The sequence below is a fragment of the Mobula hypostoma genome, chromosome 2 (assembly GCF_963921235.1).
Source record: "Mobula hypostoma chromosome 2, sMobHyp1.1, whole genome shotgun sequence".
Taxonomy (NCBI): Eukaryota; Metazoa; Chordata; class Chondrichthyes; order Myliobatiformes; family Myliobatidae; genus Mobula; species Mobula hypostoma.
Window position 1 is genome coordinate 21,801,045 of NC_086098.1, and position 7,590 is coordinate 21,808,634.

Genomic DNA, 7,590 nt, shown 5'->3' on the forward strand with positions numbered 1-7,590 from the left:
CACACACACACACACACACACACACACACACACCACACACACACCATCCCACGCTGGAGGAACTCAGCACAGGTCGGGCAGCATCCGTGGAAACGATGAGTTGATGTTTTGAGCCGGAACCCTTCGGCTGCCCGACCTGCTGAGTTCCTCCAGCGTGTTGTGAGTATTGCTTTGACCCCAGCATCTGCAGATTATTTTGTGTTTACTCTCACACACTCACACTCTCTCACACACACACACACACACACACACAGGAGAGAGAGATGTCACTCATTCCGCAGCGAGAGAGGAGACAAGCATTCACTGTTTCGATGTTACAGTCTGTAATGCCACTTTTATTTCAAGTTCCCCCAACTCTCCCCAGAGCCCTTGGATAGCCACACCCACTGTCTCAATGTTCTGGCTCCTGCGATGCTTCCTGCTTTTTCCTTACAAAGAGAAAGCAATGTTGATCTGGGTGTTTTATTAATCATAGTGAAGTGAACATACATATTTATTGATTCCATGTATATTATTAAAACATGAAGGTTATTTGGGGATTGGTTGATATGTCATTTCATCCATCCCATTACTGAACTATTTGCACAGAAGGAGGGGGAGGGATGGATAGGACACAGGGAATATCTCTGAAGTTAAGACAAAATTACCATGGTGATAGGCTTTTGACAAAGTATTAACAGCATGTGATAGACTAATGAGGAATGTTAGAGAGAAAACATCGAGATAAGTGCATATGAGCTGAGAAATGCCCGGGTAGTGTTAGGTGACAGGAAGCTTGGATTAGTGTGGATGGATGACCAGTTCTGATACAACCAGAGAAAGTGAGTTACCTAAAGTTGTTCAGCGTGATGTTGCGTCCGGACACTGCAGTATGCCGAGAAGGAAGGTGAGGTGCTGTTCCTCAAACTTGCAGGGGACTCGTTCAAATAATGCAGGAGACCACAGAGGTAGGACAGAGCATTAAAATAACAGGGATGCTCCTGCAGATACTCCCCATGTGTTTGGTTTCTTTGAGGAAAGGGAGCTCACATTGTGAGTATACACTCAGTGGTTGCTTTTTTTTCCAGATACTTCCTGAACCTAATAAAGTGGCCACTGAGCGTATGCTTATGGTCTTCTGCTGCTGTGGCTCAAACTCTCCAAGGTTCGACATACTGTGCATTCAGAAATGCTCTTCTGTACACTGCTGTTAATTTGAGTTACTGTTGTGTTTCTGTCAGCTTGAATCAGTCTGGCCTTTTACCTCTGATCTCTCTCATTAACAAGGCTTTTTTGCCCACAGAACTGCCGCTCACTGGATCTTTTGTTTTTTTGAACCATTCTTTGTAAACTCTAGTGCTTGTTGTACGTGAAAATCCCAAGCAATCAATTTCTGAGATGCTCAATCCAGCCCTGTCTGACACCAACAATCAATCCACTGTCAAATTCACTGGGATCATATTTCTTCCCCTTTCACATGTTTGGTTTGAACCTCTTGACCATGTCTACATGCTTTTGTGCATTGAGTAGCTGCCACACAAGTTGGCTGATAAGATATTTGTATTAGCAAGCAAGTGAAAAGGTGTACCCAGTAAAATGGCTCCTGAGTCTAGAACAGAGCACACCAGAGTAGAATTGGTGCAGAATACTGATGTGGCCCCCTCTAAAATGCAGAAAGATGTTTCTGGTTTTCAGGAACATACTTCATCAAGAGACATAAGAGACTGCAGATACTGGAATGTGGAGCTACAAGCTACTGCTATTTACTCAGCACAAATCCCTTTCCACTTTTTTTCAAATAGAAGCACTTCTTTCTATAGGTGCCAGCTGTATAATCTCCAGCATCTGTTTGATTTTTTTTTAATTTATAACATGTCATATCTAAATATTTTTGTTCTGTCTATTTTCAATGACCTAATCGAAGCAGGAAAAGAATTAAAATGTTTCAAACATGAGGGAAAGGTAGGCAGGTATCTAGAAAGGACACATGAGAACTTGGCTAAGAACAAGAGGTTGAAGCTGGGGTGGTAATCTGGAAGATTTGGTCAGAAATTCCCTTGCACCGGCAGCTCAGTGTGAAGCACATGCTCAATCTGTTGTCAGCACCTCACTGTTGAATCTAAACTTCAGTACATGCTGCTGCACAGGAATAAATGGACAACTTTCCAGTTACCACCCTTTCTTTCAAAGCAACTTTATTATCAAAGTACCATATACATTTTCCTACAGGCATACACAGTAAATCCAAGAAACACTTTATACTTTATTGTCAGCAAACAATTGATACTAGAGTGTACAATCATCACAGCAATATTTGATTCTGCTCTTTGTGCTCCCTGGAGTACACATCCATAGTAAATATTAAAAATTTAAATTATAAATCATAAATAGAAAATAGAAAAGGGAAAGTAAGGCAGTGCAAAAAATCAAGGGGCAGGTCTGGATATTTGGAGGGTACCACCCAGATCCAGTAGATTATTCACCTTATTGGGTGCTGCCTTTCATTTAAACAAGTAAGAGACAACATACTACACAAATACAAAAGAAAGAAAAATATATATAATACTAAATTAATAAACTATAAATATCAAGAACATAAGATGAAGAGTCCTTGAAAGTGAGTCCATGGGTTGTGGGAACAGTTCATGATGGGGCGAGTGAAATTATTGTTCTGTATGGATCTACTTCTTTTAGAGCAATGACACCCACAACCTGAGCACTACATATTGATTTGTTGTCTGTGCATGTGCTGATGTCTACACATGCATATCTCTCTCTCTCCTCTCCCTCCCTTCCATCTCTCATACACCAGTGAAAGCCATCTCCTGCCTGTGTGCTCTTATTTAATCGATCTGTAGTCGTGCACAGGCATAACAAATTGTGACGAGTATGAACCTGAATGTCAGAAAATATTACAAACTGTATCAACAGTTATGGGATGAAACAGCGAGAGTTAAGCAGCATGAGAAAGTCATTGTCGGCTCTAACAAAGGAGCATGTGAGTAACAGTGAAAGACGGGCTGAATTTGAAGGGAAAATATTGTGATGAAGGATTCAGTTGGGAAAGCTAATGAACTTGCAAGTGCTAATGAAGGCTGGGAGTCATACATTGTTAGAGACTACAGCAAAGGATGCAGCAGAACTACAAAAAAAGGTTAGAATGTGAAATGCACAAAATGTCCTTGGTGCAAAAAGCCAAGAATGTTATTGATGTGGCAAATCCTCCCATGATGCAAATGACTGTTGGTTCAAAGAAAAATACTGCAGAAAGTGTTACTGAAAAGGTCAGAGAGAATGTGCAAGGCAGACAGAGCACAACTGAGTGAAAAGTCTCAAACATAAAACTAAGCAAATGCATGAAGTTACCAAATATAAAACAGAATCGGACAACACACACTCAGACAAAGGTGAACAGTTATGCCTAGAACTGCATAGTATTGCTAAGGCAGATCACAAAATCTTCTGGATCACAATAGATGTATTTGGTGCAAAACTGAAAATGGATCTGAACACAGAGCTTTGTCCATAATTCCAGAGGCTGACAGCGACAGACTGTTTTCTAAGATACCATTAGAGAAGACCTCTGATGCCAAAGACCTACACAGGTGAAAAGGTGTCTCCCAAAGGCAAACTGAAAGTAACTATGATGAATGGAGCTAACATAACAGTTTGAGCTTTATGTATTGAAGTGAAGGGCCAGCACCATTCAGACATCAATGGTTGAGAAAAATCCAACTAGACTGGCACTCAAAGCTCTCAGTGTGACATCAATAAGCAGCCCAAATAGTAGCACTAACCAGAGACTGGCACCGCTGCTTAATGTTAATGAGGAGGTGTGAGAAGGGGATTGGTAATCAAGGGCATAAATGCCAGAATTGAACTGGATGAAACAGCAACACCAAGATTCCATAAAGTGCATCCAGTGCCTTACACACTAGGTCCTAAAGTGGATGCTGAACTGCAGAGATTTGAGGTGTCTGCAATTCTCTCCAAAGTTGACTGGGGCAATTGGGCTATGCCCATTGTCCCAGTGATCAAGAAAATTAAGGCTGGAGCTATTTGCATATGTGGGGTATGTAAACTGAACATATCAACCCTGTGCTCTGTACTGTGCAGTATCACCTGCCACAAATAGAAGATATTTTTGCACCTTGGCAGGTGGGGAAGAGGATTTCAAAGATTGACTTGTCATATGCCTATCTGCAAATGGAGATTGAGGAGTCAAGCAGGAATTTCCTCACAATCAACACTCTCAAGGGACTATGCCAGTTTATTCATCTCATCTTGTGTCACATCAGCTCCAACAATTTGGCAAAGTATAAAGGACCAAGTGCTCCAAGATATCCCAGGAACACAATATTACCATGATGACATAATCATGACTGGCAAAAATGACGAAGAGCACCTCCAGAACCTTAGTAAAGTGCTTACCAGGCTGAGTATGGTCTGCACACAAAGAGAGAAATCTGAGTTTTTCAGCAATGAAATTTCATATTGTGGATATGTCATTTACAAACATGGCTTACATAAGTCACAAGAAGATTATCAGTGCTACAGGCACTCAAACTAGAAAATGTGTTACAACTCAGGTCATACTTGGTCCTTGTAAACTACTACCACCAGTTTCTCCCAAACTTTGCTACAGTGCTGCATCCATTGAATGCATGGTTACAGACAGGAGCAAAGTGAGAATGATCAGAAAGATGTGAAAAAGCATTCAACAGAGACATCCGATGAACTGCTCGCCCATTATGACCCACCCCTGCCCATCAGACTGGCATGCCATGCATCCCCTTATGGCATTGGAGATATTTTGTCACACATTTAAGATGGATCTGAATGTCTGATTTTGTTTGCTTCAAGATCACCAAGCAGCTTAGAATGCACCTATGCACAGATTGACCGAGAGGTCCTTGGTCTACTACAGCGAATAAGGAAGATCCACCACAACCTCTATACAAAAGTTCACGCTGCTGACAGATCTCCAGCCCCTGTGCCCATTTTCAATCTCAGGAAGGGAATTCCAGTGATGACTGCTCCCAGTTACAATGTTGGGCACTATTCCTAGGAGCCCACTCTTATGATATAGAGTTCAAGGGCACCAAAAAACATTGCAACACAGATAGTGTGTTATGTCTTCTACTATTGGCAACTGAAGAAAAATCTTCATACTGTGACCCATCAGAAGTGGTCCACACAGCATTGAGGGACCAGCTGCTGATAACAAATTCTGAAATTCAAAGGGAAACAAGGAACGACCCAACATTGTCAGAAGTCTATGAAATCACCATGCAAGGATAGCCAGTTCATGATAACCCTATGTTTCTAGCTGTCAGTATATCAAAAACGCTGATATGTGGATCTCATTTTGTGGTTCCCTCTAAACTGCACACCAGTGTTTAAAATCTGCATGAAGGACAGCTGGGTACAGTGAAGATGCAGTGTTTCAGCCAGGGCTATGTGTAGTGGCCGGGAATAGATAAATAGATTGGAGACTTGGCCAATAGCTGTTCAGGATTTCAAAAAGTTTAAAATGCACCCCCATGGGCACTATTACAACCATGGGAGTGGCCATTGTCACCATGGCAAAGAGTACATATTGATTTTGCTGGGCCATTCATGGACTCCATGTTCCTCATTGCTGTGGATGCTCTTCTGAAGTGGTTGGAAGTTATACCAATGAAGTCAACCATCTCAGCAAAGACCGTCTCTGCTCTGAGGACTATCTTCACCCAAAATCGCTTACCAGAATAAATTGAGTGAAAATGGACCACAATACATGTCAGAAGAATTCCAACTGTTCATGAAGAAAATTGGCAGCAAGCACTTCAAGTCAGCACCTCACCACCCAGAGACAAATGAGTTAGCGGAAATGTTTATTCAAACCTTCAAGTCGTCCATTAAAATGGAGGAGGATGACATTTCTCTACATCACAATGGACAACTTCCTTTTTGTGCATCAGAACTCTGTTTATGCCATGACAAATCAAACACCTGCAATGCTGTTCAGGAGCAGGAATCTGAGATCTCACAGACCTCTAGAAACCAGAACCATAGAAACTACAGCACAGAACCAGGCCTTTTGGCCCTTCTTGGCTGTGCCGAACCATTTTCTGCCTAGTCCCACTGACCTGCACACCGACCACACACCTCCCATCCATTTATCTGTCCAATTTATTATTAAATGTTAAAAGAGAACCCGCTTTTACTACCTCATCTGGCAGCTTATTCCATACTCCCACCACTGTGTGAAGCCCCCACTAATGTTCCCTTTAAACTTTCCCCCCTCACCTTAATCCATGTCTTCTGGTTTTTTTCTCCCCTTGCCTCAGTAGAAAAAGCTTGCTTGCATTCACTCTATTAATACCCATAATTTTATATACCTCTATCAAATCTCCCCTCATTCTTCTACGCTCCAGGGAATAAAGTCCTAACCTATTCAACCTTTCTCTGTAACTGAGTTTCTCAAGTCCCAGCAACATCCTTGTAAACCTCCTCTGCACTGCTGATCTCCAACATCCACTGTGTACAGCAGTGGTACAGTTCTTGTCACTGTCCTACCAGGTGTCCATCTGTCTTCTCAGTAATCTGGGTTGAACGCCATCTGCCACTTCTCAGCCTAGTTTTGCATCCTATCAATATCCTGCTGAAACGTCTGACAGCCCTCCACACTATCCACAACACCTCCAACCTTTGTGTCATCAGAAAATTTACTAACCCATCCTTCCACTTCTTCATCCAGGTCATTTATAAAAATCACAAAGAGTAGGGGTCCCAGGACAGATCCCTAAGGCACACCACTGTTTACCAACCTCCATGCAGAATATGACCTGTCTACAACCACTCTGCCTTCTGTGGGCAAGCCAATTCTGGATCCACAAAGCAATGTCCTCTTAGATCCCATGCCTCCTTGCTTTCTCAATAAGCCTTGCATGGGGTACCTTATCAAGTGCCTTGCTGAAATCCATATACAGCACACCTACTGCTCTACCTTCATCAATGTGTTTAGTGACATCCTCAAAAAAAAAAATTCAATCAGACTTGTAAGGCATGACCTGCCCTTAACAAAGCTATGCTGACTATTCTTAATCATATTATGCCCCTCCAAATGTTCATAAATCCTGCCTCTCAGGATCTTCTCCATCAACTTTCCAACCACTGATGCAAGACTCACTGGTCTAATTTCCTGTGTTATCTCTACTCCCTTTCTTGAATAATGGAATAACATCCACAACCCTCCAAAACTTCTCCCATCCCCATTCATGATGCAAAGATAATCGCCAGAGGCTCAGCAATCTCCCCCCTCACCTCCCACAGTAGCCTGGGGTACATCTTGTCCAGTTTTATTGGGTTTTCCCACATAGGAACCAGTCAATTGTTTCTAAATTGAATTACTTTATGGTTATAATAGATCAGTGGTTTCTTGACCAGACTAAGCCAGATATCTAAACGATTAATTCACGGTTCAAATCCCACCAAGACAGCTTACAAACAAAGTCAGTATTAACATCTGGAATTGAAACTAACCTCTAACACTAACTGTTAAACTACTGAAGTGCTGAAATAAAAAAGCCACCTGGCTTACTAATACTGTCCAGAAACTAGAAATGT